This window comes from Mus caroli, chromosome 11 (genome assembly GCF_900094665.2).
Source record: "Mus caroli chromosome 11, CAROLI_EIJ_v1.1, whole genome shotgun sequence".
Classification (NCBI taxonomy): Eukaryota; Metazoa; Chordata; class Mammalia; order Rodentia; family Muridae; genus Mus; species Mus caroli.
The window spans coordinates 54,407,890-54,419,038 of NC_034580.1; positions in this window are offsets into that span (position 1 = coordinate 54,407,890).

An 11,149-nucleotide genomic window follows, 5' to 3' on the forward strand; every position below is an offset into this window, starting at 1 on the left:
GCTTGCCTGTAGGCAAGTTTATGGGATGTTTTCTTGATTAATGATTGGTGTGACAAAACCAAGTCCATTGCGAGCAATGCCATCTCTGGCCACGTGGCCCTAGGATGTATCTAAAGTAGGATGAACAAGCCTTGGGGAGTAAGCCAGTAAGCAGCATTCCTCCATGGCTTCACATCAGTTTCTGCCTCCAGGTTCCTGGTTTGAGTTCCGGCCCTGATTTCCCTCCAGTGTGGCTTGGTAGTTGTAAGAAGAAACAAACTCAAACCCAGAGGTGGTAGTGCACACTTTTAATCCCAGCAGCTGGATCTCTGTGAGTTCAAGGCCAGCCTAGTCTACAGATTGAGTTCCAGGATAACCACTTCTACACCGAAAACCCCTGTCTAGAGAAAATGTGTGGTTATTATCTGTCCATAAATATTTTAATAAAAGTAAATAAAACATGTGGACTCGACAATATACAAAAATATTGGGCAAAGTATTTTGTTTTCGGATGGATTTGCAAATGAGATAAAATAATTCCTGTATAGATTACACAGTCTAAAAGAGGGCAAAAATCTTATTGGATTTGCTTGTTTGCTAGTTTGTTTGTGACACGCCCTAACATGTTACGTGTACACATGTTTTCAGGGCTGATCGTTTGGTTTTGGATACTCAGTTATCGTGCTCTTCCCTGGGAATATGATTTCTCTCACTCTTAGCACTCCTTAGTTGCCTGTAATTCTTTGTCTAGGGTTGAGGCCGTGTGGGCTTCTCCCTGTCTACCTTGGCATGTCTATTGTCATTATTCAGCACATGTTTAGGTAGTCATGCTGTTAAGTTTATGTGCTTAGCTTTGGATATTAGTAGCTGATAAACCCTCATAGCAAACTCCTTGATCCTCAGGCTCTTAACAGTCTTTCCAGTCCCACATCTGTAGTGACTCCTTAGTCTTAGGTATGGGAGTTATTTTGCATATGTATCCATTGGCACTTCAGCTCCACAACTGTACGATGTTCTTCATAAGTTTATGCATTGTTTTCTTAAAAGATTTATTTATTTATTTTATGTGAGTGAGTACACTGTAGCTGTACAGATGGTTGTGAGCCATACACATGGGTGTTCGTATTGATGTTGGTAACTGAATTTTAGGACTTCTGCTCACTCCAGTCAACTCTGCTCACTCAGTCCCTGCTCCCTCCGGCCCAAAGATTTATTATTATACATAAATACACTGTAGCTGTCTTCAGACACACCAGAAGAGGGCGTCATATCTCATTATGGATGGTTGTGAGCCACCATGTGGTTGCTGGGATTTGAACTCAGGACCTTTGGAAGAACAGTCAATACTCATACCCGCTGAGTCATCTCGCCAGCCCCCAAGTTTATGCATCTTCTGTTGATTTATTCATGCTGAATAGGCTTAAGTCTATTTTATGATTTTTAAAAAGTTTTATATGTATAAGTGCCGTGTGCCTGCCTGTATGTGTATGTACCACCTAACAGGACATGGGTCTTTTCCCAGAGCAGCAAGTACTCTTAACTTCTGAGCCACCTCCCCAATCCAATTTGTAATTTTTTTCATAAGAATATTCAAAATCTTTTTTCAACCTTTGTTTGGTTCTCTGTGAATTTCATATCATGCACCCCAGTCCCATTCATCTCCCCCTTTCTTCATGCCCACCCTCTACCCTTGCAATCTTCTCCACAACAGAGAAAAAACACTTGTTGTGGGAGTTGCAGTGTGTCACACTGTGTCTCACAACACACCCTTCCCCCCACATTTCTTTGCTTGCAGATGTTCACTGCAATGACTCCATCTAGTACATGGCTTCTGGCTTCTGTTATTCTATTAATCCTAGAACTTCACTTGGGATATCTCGAATATCATGTTGTTGCCAGTGTCATGGAGATCCTATAGTTTTGGATCTTCAGGACCTGCCCTTTCATGCACTCTAGCAGTCCATCGATTGGGTAAATGGTGAGGTGGGACAGTTCAAAGGCCTAGATCTGGGCCAGAGATGTACCTGAGCTGGTCGGTTCACCTGCTTTTCCTCTCTCTGGTTCTTGGGGCCAGCTCACCCACAATCCCTGCACCCAGGGCCTGCTCTATCCTATCGTCCAGGTGAGGTGTAGGTCTCACTCTCCCAAGTGCTGCAGTGGGTGAGGGGCGGAGCCAGCTCTCCTGCTCCGATGACCTCAGGGCCAGTTCTCTTGCCTGTCGTATGTGGCAAGGGATAAAGCAGGGCATATTTCCCTTGCCCATTTCAAGGCATGGCAGACAATTGGCAGAATTAGCTCTCCCATACTCACACCCTCAGGGCTGGCTCACCCATGCCCCTGCCACCAAGGTCAGCTCTTCTATGCTGCCTAGGTACAGCACATGGCCCACTCTTCCAAGTGCTGTAGCTGGTGAGCTGTAGCAGGTGAGGGGCAAGGCCAGCTTTCCACCTGCTTCAAGTGGCAAGGGGAAAGAAGGGAAGAAGAAAGAGAGAGGAGAGAGGAGGGAGGAGGGAGGAGGGAGGGGGAGGACTGAGGAGGGAGGGGGGAGGAGGGTATCTCTTCCTCATCCATGCTACTGCATGGGAGACAAGAGGCAGAGTCAGCTCTCCCATGCTCACACCCTCGGGATAGGCTCACCTGCAACTCTTGCTGCTCAGAGCCCACTCTCCTGAGTACTGCAGCTGGCTAGGTGTGAGGGTCAGCTCTCCTGCTCCCAGGAGAAGTTTTCCCATGATGTCTAGGTGAGGGGTGAAGCCAGTTCCACACTCTTCTCAGATGACAGCATGCCCCCAGGCAGCAGCCCAGGCTAGAGATGTCCACCTGGCCTTTGGTGCTAACAGACCCCGGCTGCTGCAGGACCATGGACCCAGTCAAGACACCCGGTGGCGGCACAGGCCAGGGCCCCATCATGGTTCCAGGCATTGATACACCAAGCTGTTCCTCACTTCTGTCAAGTCTCCAGTTCTGCCTCTCTTCATTGTGCCCACATCCTTCTGTTTCTTTTCAATTTCCCCACCACTTACTTTCTCCTCTTAGCGACACCCAGGGTCTCTGAGTGTCTGGGGCAGTCTCAGGAGTGCTATGTCCTGCTTCTGCATCATGGCTCTGGGCAGGGGTCATCTTGGGCATGGTCTGCCCTCCCCCAGGCTTGTGCAGTGCTGGACAAGTCGTCTCAGGTTCACTCCTTGCCCAGGCCACCCGAGTGCTCCATGTGAGGGGCATCTATCTTAGGCTCACTCCTGCATGGGTCCCGGGGTCCCAGGTGGTGTTCTTCTAGTCTCCAGCTTGCTCCACATCCTGGGAACTCATCCAGGGCTACATGGTGACAAACTGGTGGTCTTCTCACGCTTGCTTTCCTCAGGGAGCCTTGGGCTAGGTCAGAACACTGAACATAGACTTAACTTCTCTCTTGTCTGCCACCTACTGATACACACGTGACACAGCAGCCACTAGGGGCAGATTTAAAATGTTTTTTTTTTTTTTAAATAGCTGTTTTGAATTGTATGTTGTACTGTCATTACCTATAAATCCTCTGTGTCATAGAATACCACTACTCTCCCTCCTCTCTGGCTGTGGCTTTGTAAGTGACCACACTCCTTTCCATACCAACCCCCCTCCGGCTTTCTCCTTTCTCTTGCCTCTGGGAACCACTGCTCATGAAGCCTACAAGCTCAGATTCAGATTTCCAGTTACATCCATGTTGTTACCAGTGGCAGATTTTGTTCTCTACATGGCGGAACAGTATCCCATTGTGTGAATCTGCACCATGTCTTCTTATCCATTGTTGGAGTACAAACCTTGTTTGTTGAGAAAAGGGCTGCAGGAAGGATGGGAGTGTTCACACTAAACTTAGTTTCTTTGTGGTAAGTACAGAATAATAAGATTATGGTATTTTAAGGTACTTCCATTTTAAATTTCCTGAGGAATAGTTCCACAATTTCTGTGTTAACTTACATTTCTACAGTCTATGAGTGCTTCATAATAGCTTGGATTTGAAATGTTCCCTAGATTTCATCTACAGGGAGTTTTATCTTCAGTTCAGCAATATTCAGTTGGGAGGTCTTGAAATAAGATTGGGTCATAAGGATGATAACCTTATGGTTATCGTTGGGGTTAGCCGAACGGAGTAACCCAAAGGACTTTTGGGAAATGCGACTTTGGAGGAATTTGGCAAGGTCGAAAGTGAATGTTGTTCCTGGCTTCTCTTTCTAGTCCTCATCATCACAAGCTAAGGGCTTTGATTAACCATGCTCTCTGCCAAAATGTTAGGAATAGTTACAGGACCAAAGCAGTGTCGTGAAATAACTACGGACTAACGCTGCAAGTAAGCCAGTCATCTGTCATTGCAGTGCCATTCCAAAGAGCTTTATAATACGGATGAAAATATGAATACCACATACTCTACCTCTGCTGTGTAGCCCAAATTGACCTTGAATAATCTTCTTGCCTTGGCTTTCTGAGTGTCTGTATTATTGGAACGAATTATGCCCAGCCTTAGAGAGACATTTAAAATACCTAATTAACTAAGAAGACTTTCAGATGAAAAGTAAGACTGTAAGCCTGGTAGATGAGAACCAGGTTTGCTTATGGGCTTAGCTAGAGAAATTTCTGTAAAATTGAATATACCAAAATTATGCTTCCCGAACTTAAATATGTAGTAACACACATATGATATACAGAGGATCTCAAATTAACCAAGAGTATCTTCTTTTTTTTTAAAAAAAGAGAGATTTATTTCATTTATATGAGTACACTGTAGCTGTCTTCAGACACACCAGAAGAGGGCATCCAATCTCATTACAGATGGTTGTGAGCCACCACGTGGTTGCTGGGAATTGAACTCAAAGCCTCTGGAAGAGCAGTCAGTGCTCTTAACCACTGAGCCATCTCTCCAGCCCAAGAGGATCTTTCTAATTAAACTCAAGCTTGACAATGTTTCGCAGTTTCCCTAAGCTCGGGCTTCTGGTGCTGACTCTCAGTGTTGATGAGCCGATTGTTACGTTGCAAACAATTGAGGACAGTGCTTGGCTTAGTTCACTTTACCTTGTGTTACTCCAACCCAGCCATGATGCCACCAATGGTAGAGTTTCAGTTTTAGGCAGGAATACTGACCCATTTTGTATACTGCCACTTTTTCTTCCTCCATTTCCCCCTGATGAGGGCTTACGTCCCCTTGATGAGTGCTGTACTCTTTTGAATAGTCTAGAGATGAACATGGGCATGTGGGCATCTCTTCTGCACACTGGCTTCTAACATTTGGGCACAGTGAACAGAGCTGCTTGTTGAGCAGAATATGGCTTGGATGTCTACATCTAAGATGTCTACATCATGAAGCATTTAGATGTCTGAGATGATGAGTAGATGGTTTGCCTCTTGTCATCCCACATTCTATGTAGCAATCACAGCATCACACTCTATGCCATAAATATCCAGGTCTGCAATTCCTATAGATAAAATATAAGAGCTATGTGGGAAATGGTATCATGTGACTTACTGGTTTCAACTGTGTAGTCTTTAATTTTTCTCAACCTACTTCCAATAATGGTTTTTAAATGCTTTAACCTCCCTTCTAGCCCACCACTCACCAGAGGTAGTGGGCGGGGGAAGGTTATTAGGGTACGGGGGCAGTGAATCTGTTTAGAAATTGTTCTTTGGATCACATCTCATTTGTGTTGTCAAGAAATCAGCAGTTCAGTTTGATCCACTCGAAAACACTTCACAAATACACCAGCAGTCCAGTTCAGTAGCACTGGGATAGCAAACACCAATCAGCAGTGGTGGCAGGACCTAGCAAAGACAGCCAGACCTCAGCCAAACTGAATCAGCAGGAGGGACACCAGGGACACCAGGGACACCAGAAGTACTTTGTCTTACCTCTGTCAACGAAGAGACCATCTGCAAAGATGGGAGACCGAGAAGAGTTGCAAAGCTAGCTATGCAAACAAGCTAAGCCCCTGTCACTATCTGTTGAGTCCTGTTTATACTCCCTCCAAATATCACGTGTCCTCCACAGGTCTTACCTCAAAGTGAGTCTGTCTTAGCAAAAATTCCACTTGAGTCTGTGTCAGCTGACATCACTCTGCCAATTGGCTGGAGTCCGAAGAAGCAACAAGAAGCCATAGGAACCTCTCTAGAAGTTTTTTAATGTGTTTCTCTTTATGGAGTCGTGACAAATGGAGCTCAACAATGCATGGAAGGCAAACCAAGACATGCATGTTGTTATCGAAGAATCCTTCATGTGTCCTTTCACACGCTTGCTTTAGCAAAACATCCTTTCACCTGTGTCTGCTTCATTAAAAGATTCCTTCATGTGTTTCCAAAGAAACTAGAGGTTTCCACTTTACAACTGTCTCATTCAAAAGTGTGGGTGAAGCTGATTGAGAAGTGGTTGACGGGGCATCCTTTTCCCTCGTTCGTTTACTTGTCTAATTTAAAACATACAAAGATTACTCTCCTGTTGCTCCCTGCTCTGGTCATTTCCTTAAGTCATGAGGCTGGAAAGGAAAGGCAGGGCAGGGACATGCTGTTCTTTGTTTTTCTCTAGTTATCATTCAGCTTGTTTAAATGTTAACTCTAAGCTTAGCCATTGCTGTTTACTTACTGTGCCAAGAGCAATTTTTGGCATTCAGCTCTAACGGGCACACAGCCTAATAAATTCTACTGATTGTTACAGGCATGGCAATCTCATGGACTAAATTCATTACAATACCTGGGATGTGCCGTGCTTATCTATTTTCTTTGAACTCTGTGTTTGCCTGGGTGTTTTTGATGCTTCTGGAACATTCTAGCTATTTCTTCCTTCAATCACAAAATCCAAAAGCACTTCAAAAACTCAGCTCTGGGTTTAGGTCTCCCACTACTTCAATCATTAGCTGTCTGCAGAGGGAAGACTGCTTTTAGGGCTCTGCTCTTCAACTCCACTGTAAGTGCCCTTTAAGTTTAAAGAGGCTGTGGGGACACCATGTCTGTGAAGCTACAGACCCTGCCTCTACAAGAACACCTTCCTTACCTCCCACCTTGTGTTGAAACACAAAGGTCTTTTTGAATCTTTGTTTTAGGGACTTTAGTACTGTGAGCGGAAAATTCTATATTATCTTTTCAAAAGCCCATTAAATCTCTGTGTATTTGGGGGATATTGTTTGTTTGGGGGATGCAGAATGTCAATTTCACAATTATAGCATGGAGTGATGGATAGAATTGAGCAAAATCACTCAGCCCTGGCACACCGAGTGGCTGTCTAACGAAAGAACCAGGTTTATTTTGGCAACATCTAAAAATGATGTAAAATGTAAAGCTACAATTTCTGAGATTTGTGTGTGTGTGTGTGTCTAACATGAGTGCAGGGTGCCTCTGGAAAAGCAGCAAGTGATATTAATTATTGAGTCCCTCCTCCAATGGCTTAGTGAGGTCATTGTTTTTCATAGTTCAGTCATTCTCCTAGAGATCTTGTAGAGCCAAGGAAGTGTTTGATCCTCCAAAAAAGCCAGACAGGAGCCAATCTGATGCAACTCACAGCAGGGTCTTTATTCTATTCGTCTATTCGAGCTAGCTTGGGCACCCCAATGCACCGCAGTCATGCAGGACAGTTTTGGTGGTGGGGGAGCTTTGAATATCTACTGGGGCAAGGCTTTATAGTAAGCAGCAAGTAGGGAGGGGGTAAATGTGTAAGCATCTAATTGGAAAGCTACTGTGGCCTTTAACATAGTTGGCTGGTGCTGGGAGTCATATCATAAATTTAACTTCTGCTCCCCTCTGCATCGGTGGTTGTTAAGCAGGGGGTGGACTTGTAACCTGGGGGTGCAAGTTTGTTGGGGGAATAAGCTAGAGACACTGATCTTGTTAAGGGTATAACCTGGAGATGCTGGTCTTGTTGGGGAGTAGCCTAGAGACTGGAGCTAGGCTCGGGTTTTGTTGGGGCGGGGGGGGGGTTGGGGGACAACTTGGAAACGAATGCTACGTACCGTCCTGTTAGTTTACCTGAGTTCAAACTTAGGTCAGATTCTCTAAAATGGAGCCTGAACTTAAAATCTTTGGCCTCTCAATTTTCACAGACCCAAATGAGATAACATCTTTTGAATACACGCATATTCACATGTCAAACTACAGACCATTACATACCACTCTGGTATGTTGGCTGCTCTGCCCCAGCTGAGTCAGTGCACTGGTGCCCCACCTTCTCATTCATTTCACATGACTCACAGTGTCTCCTGATGTACTTACTGCTCAGTGTGCAAATGGCTCAGTCTGAGGTGTGTATCAACTTGAAGACGTCTTTTCACCCCACTGAGGGTTGCGCATCCTGCCTGCTCTGGGGCGAGACCACTTCTATGGAGACGAGTCCTGTTAAGTATGTTCCACGGCTCACTGTATAACACAGGCTGCTGCTCCAACAGCAAGGGGAAGAACAGAGCATCTTATTCTTCCTAGCTGCGATCACGAGTGCTGCATGCTTGGTCGTTTAAACGACTTTTCATAGTTCTGAAGACTGGGCAGCCTGTTGGCTTGGCAGAGGTGCTTTATATTCAAAACTCCTCTTTCTGGATTACAGATTTTTGCCAATTTTTTTCTCACTTCTATTTCTTCAAGGGCCTTAATCTAATTATAGGTAATATACTGATACACTGTCAGGGTCCAAATACTTATGTAAGACCCCACCTACTAATGCCTTCACATGGAGATGTGTATCAGGGTGGGAGGGAAGGAAGTGACTATTCGGTCGATAGCAGGTATCCAGAGCATAATCGATTTGTCTTCTGGATGACAAGAAGTCAATCCAAAGAGAATTCTAGAAAATCCATTGGCCTGGCCCAGTAGGAAGCCTTTCTCCAGTGACACTGGGAGGAAGGATAAGAGGATGGAAAGATAAAAATAAGTAAGCAGAGTTCAGGAGCTACTGCACAAGCTATGTCCATGCCAAGCAAGCTTATTAAGTATACCACTCTATACCATTTTCAGGGTGGGGTTTGGGACAGAATTAGGAGAAAACTGCCGTACAATAGAATGAAATCGGCAAGAACCTAGTCAGTGTTGTACAAAGGGAGCACAAGATATCTCAAGTGTGTCACAGTCCAGGAACACAATTACCTTGGAACTGATAACCACGGGGAAGACAAGTGGATTTCTCAGGATCCAAAGCCACAGATCCCCCCAAGGCCCTGGCCTCAGGCTTTGTTACTGGCTTTGCCAAGCACGTTCTTGGTTTTAGACAAGGAATTATGTTCCTTCTCCATACATAGACATCTCAGGGAAACTGTTGAATGAGCCTGGCTCTCAACAAACCACTCATCCACTAAGCTGGGTTGTGCCAAAATACAATCTTCTCTTATTGCTATTTATAATGTTTTCTGTTTATATATTAAAGCAAAGTGCCCTGCAGATATTTGTACTTGGAAGGTAAAGCAGGAGAGGATTCTAAAGAAACAATGGGTCTACTGGTAAAAATTAGCAACCACAAGAATGCATCATCTAAGAATTGAAAGGCAGAGCATCATTGTCTAAAGAAGATGCTGAGTCACTATGGAAACATGCTTTCCATGGAGATGGTGGCAGGTGGATAAGGCTATCCTGTTTAGAAAAAAAATCCATCAAACAGCCACTGCACTTTTGTAGAACAGTCAATTTCCTTTCCTGGGACTTTTCAGGAGCAGCAGGAAAGTTATTGGCTAGGGGATGTAAGTATTTTACCTGTATTTGTTCTCTCTCTCTCTCTGTCTCTCTCTGTTTCTATCTCTCTGTCTCTGTCTCTGTCTCTCTCTCTCTCTCTCTCTCACACACACACACACACACGTTTATCATTGTGATTCCTAAGAACAGTAAAGTCAACCCTCAGACTATGAGGTGGTATATCATACTCAGATATAAGTATGTTCAGAGCCATGCTCTGCAACAATCTGACAACCTCATTGGCTTACTCTCTGTTGTCTCCTTTTGTAATCAGGGCCTTCTAGATGTAAAATCTCATGTCTTAGGATAGTAATCAAAGGCCATTACTGCCAGCAGGGCACATTCAGTGCAGCCCACTCAACTGAAAATATAGACCTGTGTGATGTACCCCAGGCAGCAATCGTCTTCTCTGTGTCCAGGAGGAGCAGCAACAGCTGTGGCAAGGTGAGGCAGGTGAAACAGAGATCCAGGACGGGGGGCTATGCAGGAAAAACGACATTAGTGTCTGGAGTCTGGGGTCCACAAGGGAGAGAAAATAATGGAGGTGTTTCCCATTAAGAGACCAGGACCATGCTGAAGACGGGAATCACTAGCCTTGGATGATTGGAGAAAAACCCAACAAGGCATTGGGAAAACTCACATTTTGTCCTTTATTCACCACATGCATTATTTATGCCTCAAAGGAATCATACAGATTATTGGAATGAGACTTTTCTGTTTTAATAACTCGATGGCAAAATCCTCAGAACTCTGTATGCACTGGTGTGCTGGCTAGTTTTATGTCAACTTAACACAAACTAAAGTCATCTGAGAAGAGGACACCTTTGTTGAGAAAAAGCTATCCCATTTGCTAGAGTAGGTAGCCCCCCTCACTGCCTGAGAGAATGTTCTTTTTGATCTTTTGTGAGATTTGCTAGGCGCGGAAGGTAGTCTTATTACACACCGTTGAGCCCTTGAGGCCATCTACTTACCCAGGTTGAAGAAGAAAGGAAGGAAGGGATGTAGAGCAGGGAGCAAGCAATGGGGAAGTTGAGACCTTAGCCAGAGATACAGTTCTTCTTCAGGACCAATAGGCAGAGTAACTACAGCCCGGTTGGCAAGTGGAATTTGATGATGTCGAGGGAAGCTGGGGTTTCTGAGGCTTACCCCTTGTGTCCTCTGAGACCTAAGGTGAGTTGTCTTGTACAAATAATTAAGTCTAGGATCTGTTTGTAGAGCAGAGGAAGCTAGTGGGATTTGAGCTCCTTTTAATTTGTTGTGTCTAGAATCATATTTGCTCTGGGGAGTGAGCTACACACATGACACTAAACCAAAAAAAAAAAAAAAATCATAAAACAGAGTTGAGATAGTCTGTGGTGTCATCAAGTTCCCAGGATTCACAACTAAGGTTGTGACGTGGGCAGTCTGATGTCTTCCGTAAGGAAAACAATAAACTTCAAACTCAACAAAATCACTTCAACAGAACACTTGAGATTTTTTTGCTGGGTAGATTATCGATTGATTGATT